General features: G+C 30.5%; 1 protein-coding gene across 2 annotated transcripts in view; it reads left to right on the top strand.

Moving 5' to 3' along the window:
• Window positions 1-14,553, top strand: part of LOC140441434 (5-hydroxytryptamine receptor-like) — a 2,088,213-nt gene that overhangs the window by 1,833,015 nt on the left and 240,645 nt on the right. The gene's annotated exons all lie outside the window — the stretch shown is intronic.

Below are 14,553 nucleotides of genomic sequence, written 5' to 3'. Positions count from 1 at the left end.
TTTAGACCAAGTGTAAATTTTTTTCCTTTAAAAAGATTTTCACCTTTTAATATTTTTTAGGAAAGAAAAGCCTTTATTTTCCTCCAGCGAGAAGATTCTTTTAAACGGAGTCCTTTTCAAATAGTTTAAGAACCTTCTTGTGTTGTGTTGCCCAGAAAATCTATGTAAGTATTTTTTTTTAATTTATTTCTTTGTAGTTACCCATTCTAGTCCCTCTTTTATTAACTTACTTACGACCTAGCTCTTCTACCAAACCAGGACTTTCGCAAACGTTTTGGTTTATTTGCTTACCCTATCTTCAGTCCAGTAATTGCTGTCCCCATTTTCAATCCCCTGTAAGTGATACAAAATGTGGTAGGCAAATATAACCGCTACAAAATTAGACTGTTGGGGAATGCCGTTTAATTGGATTTTTGAGTCTGAAAGATCGTTGTCTATTCAAACTTTGAAGATTCGTCTATATAGTAAATTATTCATAAATTTGATTATATTTCCTTGAATCGATCAACTTTTACAGAACTTTTTATAGTAAATTATTCATAAATTTGATTATATTTCCTTGAATCGATCAACTTTTACAGAATTCGTATGATATATAATCTCTTAATTGTGGTATACGCATGTGTTATATTGAAAGATAGCCAAACATTTTTAACCACACTCCAATGGCTTATGAAATTCAGATTCAATATCCACTAGGTTGTCTAATGTAGATTTGAACTTTCTAAATCCACTTTGTATAAGGCTAGGTAGCTGTCGATCTTCTAGGTATCGTATTAGTCTCTTGCTTACTATTTTTTTAAGTGCTTTACACATTGTAGAATTAGAAGAGATTGATTAGTAAGAGTCTGGCTCCAATTTATTCTTGCCCTGTTTAAGAACTGGTACGATAATTGAGTCATACCAATTAATTGGAAAAACACTCTTTGTCCAAATAAAATTATAGACATCCAGAAGATATTGTTTGCCTTCCGTTGTCATACCTTTTAAAAACGTAGCATGTATGTTATCAGGCTCTGGGATAGTGTCTCTAATATTTCTAACAGTTTATCCATTGTAAATATGACATTCTGTAAATTTTTATGGTCGTCAGGATTTGGACAGGCATTAATCAATTTATTTTTATGAACTAGGAAACTTGTAGATATATTTTCGCCACTGCTATATTGTTAATATACGTTTATCAGTTGGGAAGCTATTTCTTGCTTTGTATTTTAAGCTTTGTGTTTTATTTATACCATTATTTATATTAACAATAACTTTTCAAAAAAAATTTGAATCATTTTATAAGATATAAATTTTCTTTTATTCAAACCTATTTCAGCTTTCTTATTAGACAAACTAATTTATGTCTATAATTTATTTCTATAGTTATCTATTCATAATATTATTATTTGTTCTCCACTCTTTTATGCTTCTTTAACTTAATTTTTTGTTTTGCTAGTATTACCTTCCTAAGAATTAAAGTAAGGAATAGAAAAAGCAAATTTTTTAGATTTAGCATTATTGAATTTATGTTATGTTTTTAACAATTACAAATTTTGAGATTAACTTTATGTTTCTAACCCATCAGTTTCATTTCGTATCTCTTTACGTTAAATGTGTAGAAAACACAAAAAGCTTTTGAGGGTTTGTTATTTTAACTCCAAATGGCGAGTTTCATGACAAAATTCACCTTTGTAGTATTTCAGTATTTTTGTCAATACAAACACTATAAGTTGATTGCTAAATATTGGATTTTTATGAAGAAGGACTAAAATATTCGGTTTAATAAAGCGATTAAACGTTTATTCCAGTTGGGTATTGCAGAAAAATATATTGTGAAATTGGAATTCATATTGTGATTTATCTTTGTTGCTGTTCCCGAAAATTCATATCCAATTTTGAATTGATATATTTATAGTGGCTAAAAATACGCCACTACCTGAAACGCTTATCATTTTTCAATTAAATTTTACTTTAATCTAAAGTTTCGAACTGAAATAAAACATAGAGTAAAAAAAAACAATTGACTCGACCAGTTGTATATGCTCCTTGATAGATCAAGTCATACCAAAATATACAGTGAACGGCTAAATCATGGAATATTATTATTATTTCGAGAACCGTCTAGTTTTGAGGGAAATCCCGAAACAGGTTAATTTTTCTTATAAAATACCCATCTTATAACGTACATGGAGTAGAGATGACATCACCAGTGTAAGTGTAGTGATATAACCGTTAATTTTTTTAAATAGAAATTGATATAATGGGACACCTCATTTGAATGAGAATTTAATTCTCTATTTAACGGCATTATATCTTTAACTAAAATATTTTTTTTTATTTACAAATTCGCATCAACCCGAAGGTTATTAGCGAGAATCGGATTTACAATATTAAATATATTATTATATATTAACAAAATTAATAGCTTTTAAATAGTTTAACATATTTGTGAATGAACAATTTGTACCAATTGCTTTCTCTAAGTTTATTGAGATACCATAATTGATTCTTGCTGTGGAGAAAACTGTCTACAACAACATGTTTCACGAGAGTTTAGCGTTACACTGCTCACATTTTGGTTTGGATTCTTTAGCAATTAAGAACTTGTGCGTGGCACTGGTATGACCTAATCTAAGACGAATTATTGTCACTTGATCCCTTCTTTTAGTGGGGAAACATCTCCATGGTTTAATGTTCGGTTTAATATTCTGAAGATTGGACACTGAAAATTCCCACCGGTTTTGCCACTCACTTAGGATCCGCGATTTGATAACACTTGAAACATCACTAGGTATTACGTATTTCACATTAATAGAGTCAGCTGAATTGACGGCTTCACGCGCACACTTATCTGCTTCTTCATTACCTCTAGTACCATTATGTGATGGGAGCCAAATAAAAATTACCTCCTTATTACAATTTTCTATCTCTATCAGATTTTGTTTTATTTTTTCAAGAATATGATTCTCTGGGTATATTCTTCCTATAGATTGTAGTGAGTTTAGTGAATCAGTGCAGGTGATTTTGTTTTATTTTTTTATTTTTTCAAGAATATGATTCTCTGGGTATATTCTTCCTATAGATTGTAGTGAGTTTGATCTGTAGCATAGGTAAATTATTGTAATAGCCGTTGATATTCCACTGTATTAATTTATTGAACTCTATTTTATTAAATAAATTTATTTAATGATTGGTTTGTGAGCAGTCACTGTCTGTATCGTATACTAGGTCGTGTGGGATTTGCATCTGTAAGTGTTTTAGAAGAATTTTTCTTAATTTGGGATTTCGTGTCTTTGTAGATCTGTCTTGAGTATAGGGATATATTTTGCTTAACATATCGATGAGAGCAGTAAAGTTGTTTGTATAATTTTCAACGGTAGTAAGTCCATTGGGTGAATTCTTTATGTTGTCGAATAGGTCTTTTATTTGAACATAGCTTAAAATAAATGGTGGCGATTGCTGGTTTATGAATGCTTCTAGAAATTTACTTTTATTTTGTTTTTTCTTAGGATTAAATGGTATTTCTGCTGGACTGGTAAACTTCGGTTTATTAGTGGTATCATTGGAAGGAGGAGAAGGACTTAAGGTATCGTCAATAGTTATTTTTGATCTGTTCTGTGGAGATTCAATTTTCATATGTAAGGTAGTTGTTTCGTTCGCAGTTTGTTTTATATTTAGTTGATTTTCTGTAGTTGGGGTGTCTGTTTGACTTGAAGTAGATGTCGGTGTGATGGTTGATATTTCTGGAGGGCTACATGTTGAGATTTCTTCTGCTGTGGTTGGAGAAGTAGGATTTGGGTTTGGATTGATAGGGTTTTTGCAGTTAGTTGCCGTATGCCCATTTTGTTTACAGTTGTAACACGTTAGGTTGCCGCTTGATAAAAAGATTCTATATGAAGTATTATCGTAATTAATTAAAAACGATTCTGGAATTGTGAGATCTGTTGGGCTGATAAAGATTTGTCTTGTAAAGCTCATTATATGATTAAATTCGGGTAACGGTGCACCAATTTTTAAAAAGGACATTGTAGATAGAATAACAAGCCCCATGGATTCAAGTTCTTTAAATAATACATCATGAGGAATGGATGGGCAAACATTAGAGAGAATGATTCTTTCGGAGGGAGTTATATACCGTCGAGCTTGTATAATCTTGTTATTAACTTCAATGTTGCCGTTATTTTCATTCATGAATTTTTCTACGATATTTTCAGATGATAAATATAAACATATTCTACTGTTTGATAATCTAGAGCAGAATAGTATATTTTTTGGATGGATGATTGCTCCCAGGGGGAGAAGATAATCTTGTATTTTCGCATCTTCAATGGAATTAAAAATGATAGCTTGCCGTTTTGACGAAAATGTTTGTTGTATTAGTGCGGTAGAGTAACTTCTTTGTGTAGAATTATCCATTTGAGAATTGCCTGGTAAATTATTTATTTCATTGATTTGCGACATATTCGTTGATGTTTAAACATTCCTAAAGACGGACCTGTCCGTCGCCAGAAAAAAACCGGCCGGAGATACAGGTCAATGGTAATTAAATGTTTTTGTTTATCGTCAAGCAAATATGGATATGAAAATTTTCAATGATGTTAAATACGTACTAAATATATATTTTCAGTAAAATTTACAGTATAACTGTACTTACAGACTAGCAAAAATGAGTTCAGTTGATCACTAATAATTTCACAAAGCGTAGTTAAATTTTGAAAACTTGTTCTCACTTAATTTAAACTATTTTGGAGAGCCAAAAATAAACACACCGTTCCGATATACTATCAGCGACCCAATCCACTAAAATATTTTTTAAGGGTACAAAAACCATTTTTTTTTATTTAAATTCAACTAAATTACAACTAATAATTTAATTCATAATGTACTTTAAAGTATCCAAATCATGCATAACAATTATTTTAAATTAAATGTTCGAAATGCCATTCATTGGTTCCTGCCATGACTTTCTGAAGTATATACTTAAAAAAGCAAATATAAGTAAAAATAATACTGGACAAAAAAAGTTATCTCATAAACACTGAAACTTTTTGTCAAATGTTAATTCAAGCAAATGATAGTGGCGTAGTTACTGTAATATTTATTGACGTAAAGGTTTTGATTTTGTGAATTGTCATCAGTTGTCAATTGTAATTTTTTACTTTTGAATGCTAAATTATGGCTCACCTAAATGGAACACAACGCATAGAGATAATAATTCTTAGCGGATGTGGAGATAAAAAAAGAACACAGAACGAAGTATGCAATTCGGCCCACAGACAGACAGGCCCATCAGCCAATCAACAGTAAGTAAAATAGTCCGAAAATTAGGAGAAACTGGGACGTTAAACCTATTCCAAACGCTGGGCGTCCTAAAATTAAAGACAATATGAAACTTGATTATTAAATGTACATGACAATCCTCACAGTAATTCAACACAAATGGGTGAATATGCTGGAGTTTCCCAACGATCGGTATTACGTATTTTAAAAAAAGAAAAATACCATCCCTATAAAATTCAACTACATCAGGAATTAAATACGACGATCCCGATCGCCGGCTTCAATTTTCTGAAATTATGCAGGATTTATGTATCGGCAATCCACATTTCATCAATCAAATCCTTCTTTCCGATAAGTCCACATTTTTTATACATGGTACCGTGAATCGTCAAAATTGCAGATATTGGAGTCAAGAAAACTCACATTAGATGACTGAGTCACATACGCATTACGCAATATCCTCAGAAAGTAAAGGTATGGGCGGGGATCATTAATGACAGAATCATTGGTCCTTTTTTCTTTGAATAAAATCTAACAGGAGAACGTTATTTAACTTTTTTGAGAAATCAACTTATACCTACCCTTGCTAACATGTATCCAAATGCCAATATTCCAAATTTACCTAGTGAAAATATCTGGTTTCAACAAGATGGAGCCCCTTCGCATTACGCTCGTGAAGTACGTCAATTTTTAAATCAATGCTTTCTCAGGAGGTGGATCGGAAGACGAGATTTTATAAAGTGGACAGCAAGGTCGCCAGATCTAACACCTCTAGACTTTTTTCTGTGGGGTTACATAAAATCAAAAGTTGTCAATAGACCCCAAAACTTACAGGACTTGAAAGATAGAATTAGGCATGAAATGAGTCTAATTACTCCAGAAGTCATCCGCAATGTACTTGATGAATGAGTCCGTAGATTCGCATATTGTCAAGTAACCGATGGATGGCATTTCGAACATTTAATTTAACATAATCATTATGCATAATTTGGTTACTTTAAAGTACATTATTATTATCATCTTTTCTTGTAATTTAGTTGAATTTAAATTTAAAAAAAATTGTTTTTGTACTCTTAAAAAAATATGTATTTTAGTTAAAAATGTAATGTCGTTAAATAGAGAGTTAAATTCTCGTTTAAATAAGGTGTCGCATTATACCGATTTCTGTTTAAAAAAAAATATCTAGATGTAGTGTAGGTGTAGTGATTACGTCACCACACCTACACCGGTGACATCATCCCGACTCCATGTACGTTATAACATGGGTATTTTATAACAAATATCGACCTGTTTCGGGATTTTCCTCAAAACTCTACGGTTCTCGAAATAATGATAATATTCCATAATTTAGCCGTTCACTGTATAAAGTCATAGATCAAGTCATATCAAAAGAAACTACCGATCAAGTTAAATATTGTACAAGCTAACACAATATAAAACATCAATTCAGTACAGAATTCAAATGATAGAAACAAAAGATTGAAGCCAACATATAATAATAATATAGTATGGCATTTTTGCCGAGAACATACTTTCGGACAGGTTTCGGCGCCGTTTGCATCTTTAACCCTGTTTCACGTAGCTAGTGTCGATGTACTCACTAGCCCTGGGGTACCGACGGCTTAACGTGCCCTTCTGAGCACGGTGAATGGCTCGTATTATTTTTAGAAATGAAAATGTCAGTGTTGTTTCCGAGATTCGAACTCGTGCGCTCTGACTTAAAGAGCCAGTATCTTAGGCTAACATAAATCTCATATATCAAGCTAAAAACCCAAGCTTTACGTGAACTGTAGAAAGTTGTAGGTACCGTTTTAAAGTATTTTTATTGCACAACAGGTTAAACATGTTTAGCCTATGAGTCAAATTAGGGACTGAGTAAAATACAAGGATATTTTCAGAGTGTTGTAATACGAGGTTGTTGGCTGGCCGATAAATAGACATTCATGTGTATAAAATTATTAATTAATGTAAGGTTTTATAGAAGCTGGTTCACTGAGAATAGGTTATTAGCTGTGTATGTAATGTACCAGCGAGACTGCCTCCTAAAAGGCTAAAATCTAGCTCAATAAATATAAACAAGAGGTGATTTTAACTTATTTATTTTAACTAACGAAAATAATCGGAAACTAAAACTACAATAATGTATCTATATCACGTTCCGCATACTATTACAGTCTGATATTTTCTTTCTTCAGGCCTTTACTGGTAAATACTATACGAGCTCATAACACGTATGCGTTTTACTTATCTGCCAGGTCCTTGGGTATCTCTTGCCTATATATGCAAAAACTTCTTACGATATTAATTCTTTTACTATTTCTCCGAGAAACATATACAGCTCAAACGTATACTCACGAGCACCTGGTGCTATTGTTACTGATAAAAATAATTTTTAAACCTTTTGAGTCGTGATATATTTGTTCAGCATGAGACTTGCATGAATTTGTGCCTTCTACACCACTAATTTGTGACTATCTTCTAAGTATGTCACGAGAGAGAAGATATTCCAGGCTCTTGTATCTTACAACAACTGTGTTTTTGTAATGTTCCGGAAACCCTTGGAAATCTTAACAACTCTGTGAAAAATTGTGGTAGCCAAGCCTAGTAAGAAACATGGTTAGAGCTAATTAGAGAACGAGATAAATGGTTTTCCAAATAATAATAGATTGAGCTTAAGGAAATCTACCTACTCCAAGAAAACAATTAGTTACAAATATTTAAGAAAGAAAAGGTAGACTAATTTATCAACGACGACTGTGTGAAGACAAAACACGATTTGAGGGTTGTAACATGGAATATTTGAACCCTATATAAATTAGAAGCTCTACAAAATCTCCTGAACCAACTAGATAGCTAAAAAATGGGCATAACTGCGATACAAAAATTAATAGTTAATTGGAAACAATATATCGGAAAAAAACCATACGCTTTCCTTCAACTGTTATCCCAAAGATCATATCTTGAGCAATGTATTCGTAGTTGAAAAGAGTGTAAAATCTATAATAAAAGATTTCAGAGCCATTAACCCCAGAATGTGTATTTTAAGATTTTAAAGACGTTGCTGTACCATCTAAAAGAAAAAGGAAGAGTTTTTTGATAAACTGACTCCGACTGACTGACTGACTCATGTCCAAAAAATTATATAAAAATAATCTATGGAGACGTAAGCGCAAAATGTAGAAAAACACACAGAAGAAAATTAAATTTGGCGAAGAAAATACTACTTGGAAGTATACAAAATATATTAGAATATATATATATATATATATATATATATACAGGGTGAGTCATGAGGAATTTTACATACTTCTACCATATATAGAGTCCCTCAGGGAGCATATCATCAACTCCATTTCTTTATTAATTAACAGGGTGATTTGTGTAATTGACCATTTATTTCATTTTACTGTAGTGTTTATACGGCTCATTTGATTTTTTTAATTTTTGCATGATACAGTACACTACTATCAGGCATTCGACTGGTATTAGCTAAACTAAAAAATTCCAGGACTGGCTTTGAAAAAATTAATTTAGGGATTCGTATTAAATATTACACCCTGTATAATTTTTTTTAAAATGCAATAAGTGATTTTCAAACTACATAAATAGGCAATGAAAACGACATATGCGACAATGTTGTCGCACTTTTATTAAATTTTTAGTGAACGATCAAATCTTACCAAAAATAGAACAACCATAATGAAGTATCAAATTATAAGGTATTAATTTAAACAAATGTTATAAATTTCAAACATTTTAATTAAAATGAGTTGCTACAACATAATCTAATACGTAGAAAATTAACATCTTTACTGTCACTTTGTATTATCTCTACGATAGAATCAATTGTTTTTCAATTTTAAAATTTTACTCATAGATCGTATTGGGGCATTATTTTCGATAAATAATAAATTAAATTGATTAAAAAGTCAAACCTCTTGTATGTGTTAGTTTTTGTTGATTGTAAATGATTAAAATTTTATGTCAAATAATAATACATTGCATTAACTGTACTAAATAAAAATAAATCTAAAAAAGTTTAAAATGAAGGTTGGCGTTGACCGTTTAACGTTTCTTGATATTTTATACCCATTGTCATTATTGTCATTATCAATTGTTATTTATGTGTACAAGAATACATATTTCTTCTGTCATATCTACGTTAAGTACATTGTGTTAGTTTTGGTAGAGCTTTTTTTACTTTCGTTTAAAATGCCACATCAGTTTTCGACCACAGAATATGCAGACATAATATTTGTTTATGGATTCTGTAATGGGAATGGTAGGGCTGCTAGTAGAGAATATCGCAGGAGATTTCCTAATCGTCGAACTCCCAGTCATCCAACATTTGGGTCAGTTTTTAATTATTTGCGAGAAAATGGCACTTTTCCTAGTGGAACAACAGAGCGACATGTAGATGAAGCGCAGGAAGATGACATTATGGACGCCGTTACTATGAACCCTACAATAAGCACTAAAAAAGTAAGTCGAGAACTCAATGTTACTCAATCAAAAGTAAGTAGAGTCTTACATAAAAATAATCCATACCCATATCACATTCAAATGGTTCAGCGACTACATGCTGGAGATGAGATCGATAGGTTGGAATTTTGTAGATGGATTAGCAATAATCAACCAACGCTATACAGGACACTATTTACAGATGAAGCCCAATTTACCAGAGACGAGATAAATAATTCACGAAATTCACATGTGTGGGCAGAAGAAAATCCCCATGCTATTCGAGAACGTCGTTCTCAGTTAAGGTTTTCGGTTAACGTGTGGATTGGTGTCATAAATAACCAATTAGTAGGTCCTCACTATTTTGATGGTCCTTTAACAGGGCAGGTCTATTTGAACTTTCTACAAAATATTTTGCCGAATTTGCTTGCCAATTCAAAAATCTATTTTGAATTATTTTTATTTTCTTACCATTACTGTATCTTTTCCAGTTCTAATTTATGGGTTTATCATAACTATGTACATATTTTTAGTTTTTTTTTTAAATTGTTCTTCGTTATTGTTAGTAGTTACTGTTTTTTGTTGTGCAGTGACTCAGTTTATCATTTCAATTAAAATGTTTGAAATTTATAACATTTGTTTAAATTAATTACCTTATAATTTGATAATTCATTATGGTTGTTCTATTTTTGGTAAGATTTGATCGTTCACTAAAAATTGAATAAAAGTGCGACAACATTGTCGCATATGTCGTTTTCATTGGCTATTTATGTAGTTTGAAAATCACTTATTGCATTTTAAAAAATATATATATATAGGGTGTAATATTTAATACGAATCCCTAAATTAATTTTTCCAAAGCCACTCCTGGAATTTTTTAGTTTAGCTAATACCAGTCGAATGCTTGATAGTAGTGTACTGTAACATGCAAAAATTTAAAAAAATCAAATGAGCCGTATAAACATTACAGTAAAATGAAATAAATGGTCAATTACACAAATCACCCTGTTAATTAATAAATAAGAGGAGTTGACATTTTTTAGTGGCCACATGATATGCTCCCTGAGGGACTCTACATATGGTAGAAGTATGTAAAGTTCCTCATGATTCACCCTGTATATATATATATATATATATATATATATATATATATATATATATATATATATATATATATATAATATATTTATATTTTTAAATTCTTTACGCTGATTTGGAACTCCCATAATGAGCGAAGGTAAAATGCTCAAATTTTATTGCATAATTTTGACTTTTTCTCGCAAGACTTTAAACTTAATCTTACAAAGAAGCTAATGAAGCTTAAAGTTTTGCCAAGTCTTTAAATTAGGCATAAGAAACGAATATTTTTAAACTGAAAGCTCAATCAGTATAGAGCTAACGAAACGATCCTATTAGCATATTAGTACAGTCATCATAAAAAGATTTTACGGATCAGTCAGAGTAAGAATACTAGTAAACGTTTTGTTGAAAATCACGTAATTGAAGTGTTGTTTTGGATTACAGTTTTTGATTAAGGTCAAGTTACAATACCAAGTTTTTTAAGAATTTTAGTTGAAGATCATTGTAAGTGCAGTCCTTATTTTGGTATACTTCCCAAGAACCCATTGCTCTCTCATACATCTCCATAGCTCTTGTCTAGAAACTGTGTCGTACGCCTTCTCAAGATCTATAAGTATCAGACGTTGCTCTCTTTTCTTCTCGCTCTGTTCCTCTGAACTGTTGAACTGTCTCAACGCAAAGAGGGATCCGTTGCCTTCCTTCCTGGCATAAACCCAAACTGTTGTTTTACCGACGTCTCTCCCCTTAACCTTTGCTCTACAGTTCTCTTCCAAATTTTTATTGTGGGCGACATTTACTTTATCTCTCTATAGTTCTTACAGTCGTAAATGTCCTCTTTATCTTTATACAACGATACCATCACACTCTATCTCCATGAATTGGGCATAATTTCTTCTTTATATACCCTGCTCGGTATTTGCCACAAAATATTAACCCCTTGCTTCCCTAGAGCTAAACGTATAAGCGGATATACAGACGCACTATAAGTGAAATTAAATCTTAACTGTATTTTTCCTTTTATTCCGGTATATTCTTTATGAGTACTAGAAACCAATTCGCTAAGGATTTTTGCTTAGTTGAGGAGATATGTTATGATAAAATGCAATTTTAGATTTCCCATGTCCCTAATAACATCTTTATCAACGTCTGTTTTGCCTTGCAATTCTTAGAAGGCACAGATTAAAGCAGAAATCTGAATTTGGTTTCAAAAAATTAGTTTATATACATATATATATATATATATATATATATATATATATATATATATATATATATACATATATATATATATATATATATATATATATATATATATATATATAGACTGAAAAAGCGATAAACGCTTGTCATCAACGCTATTACCTTTACATTGTTATCATTAAGATCTAACATTCTATCGTTTTAAGTTGGCAGTAACGAATTCACAATCAATTCTTTGTTTCTGATAAGAATGTTTATAACCTAAATTTTATTTTATGACATGTTCTGTAATTATTTTAACATAATTTTATTTAAGTGTTCATGTATATGTGTTTTAAAGTGTTTTAATTATGTATTTGTTAAAGAACGTTTGTTAAAAAACAATTTTGGATAGTTTTCACCATCATTTGTAGGGGTCAAATGAGTTGCTCATTTCATTTGATAAACATCACGAAAACCAACCTCAATTAGTGTAAGATGCAAAATAATTCCTTTTCTGTATTTTGTACTAATTTTGTTTATTGTAGGACCCTGATGATGCAAATAAAGATTTGCGAAAGCTTGGTTTACTAAAAAGAGTACTTCTTTGTCCTATCTTCCGCTGCACACCCAAATATTTGAGTTTTGTATATATATATAATAGATTCTTTTTAAATAGATTCCTTTTTTACCTTACGCGTCGTAGTCAGGAAAGCAGCAACATTTGTCCAAGCCTTTCGGTTGAACGCTCACCTGCTCACGTTTTTATTCACACCGTGTTCTTTTAAATTTCCTTCATGTTGTCTTTTATGTGTATTGTATTGTTTCATTACAGAACGCATATTGTTTCATTTTTAACCAGATCTTTTAATCTGTAAATTCCTTTCTGTTTTCTCGGTTAAATAGGTTTTTTCTTCTAAATTGGTTTTGGTTTTTATGTTTTATTTCTACCACGTTATTAATTATTTAGTACGACTTTTTGGCACTTAAAATTTTTACTTCATGATCTCACGTATCGGTTCCTATATATTTTTTTAAGCTGTTCTAAGATTTCATCTGCTAACTTATTTTTTGGATACAATTTTATTTAATTTTTGCTATATATTTTCTTCTGATTTTCTCATCTTGTAGTTTTTCAACTTTAATATTTGCCTTGTATTTCCTTTTTATGTTGATTTACTATAGCTGACAATTACATTTAGTAGTGTTTTTGTATATGTTTTCTAAGATGACAATATCTACGGTTGATTTATTTTTATGGAATATATTACTCGTGTATATGCATTTTGTTACTATCTCAATATCTAAACTATAAAACCAAAATTTATATTTTTGTATCATTAACTAAGTCACATATTCATAGTTTTTGTGATGTGTTATTTACATAATCATTAAAAACGCCAGACAGACTACATTTTGTAAAATTAACTTAAATATAACCAGATGGAAAGTAATAGATACCGAAACTACATTCATTTTACATATTCCCAATTGCCAACAGAAGCACGTGAAAGCCAAACATGGTCGTCCTGGTGTATATCATATAATTTTTAAAAATATTTACTTTTGAAACTATTAGTGTAAGAATTTCTTGAAATTTAATCATTAAATCACAATTAAACTAAACTCTAAAAAATAACACGACCAGTAAATAACTTAATAATAACTTTAACATATATATATATATATATATATATATATATATATATATATATATATATATATATATATATATATATATATATATATATATATATATAACACAATATATAAACTTAAAAATCAATACGATACAAGTTGAATTTAAACATGCTGGCAAGTTTGGATCTGTAACATGAGAATTGACGAATAAGACGGCGAATATCAACACGTGCGTTTGTTGTCAGATGGGAATTTGCTGAACGAATGAACTTTACTTCATTTGAAAGCACTCATGTCAACCAGTATGTTCCGAGATTTTAAGTAGACTACTACTAATAATTTAGTAGCGTACTGGTTTTATTGAAAACACTAACAGTAACTAATAAAATATAAATTTACCTGAATAATGTATTATGTAACCAGCTATTATTTAAATGATCAGAAGTAAACATATAAATATGGTGTCTTCATATAATAAGCCTAAAGTCTCTTGATATTTAATTACAACGTACATTTTAAGTTTCTAGCATATTTTCCATAATATTTAGTGTATCAGTTAATATAGGTTTGGTATAAAACCAAAATTTAAATAAACCGACAATAACTCAAATTTAAAAAAACTATAAATCACAATTTTGTATATTAAAATACATTACAGTAATGTCAAAAACTGATATTATGACGACAGTATAAATTTCGTGTGGTATAAGCATTTTTACGTAAATTTCCTGTATCATTTCTAACATAAATCAAAAGCGAGACGCGGAAAACGTTCCAAACCCCATTTTAAATTATCTTTCCTAAAAGGGATGTATCAAAAAAATTCGTATCACATTTAAACTTTCCATAGCGTAATGAAATAAATTCTCGATTTCATTTTTCATTTCAATACGCCATAATGAACTTAGACTTGGTGAAATTCTA

This window comes from Diabrotica undecimpunctata, chromosome 5 (assembly GCF_040954645.1).
Source record: "Diabrotica undecimpunctata isolate CICGRU chromosome 5, icDiaUnde3, whole genome shotgun sequence".
Classification (NCBI taxonomy): domain Eukaryota; kingdom Metazoa; phylum Arthropoda; class Insecta; order Coleoptera; family Chrysomelidae; genus Diabrotica; species Diabrotica undecimpunctata.
Note: the sequence above shows the minus strand (reverse complement) of the source record. Positions and strands in the feature narration are given on the sequence as shown.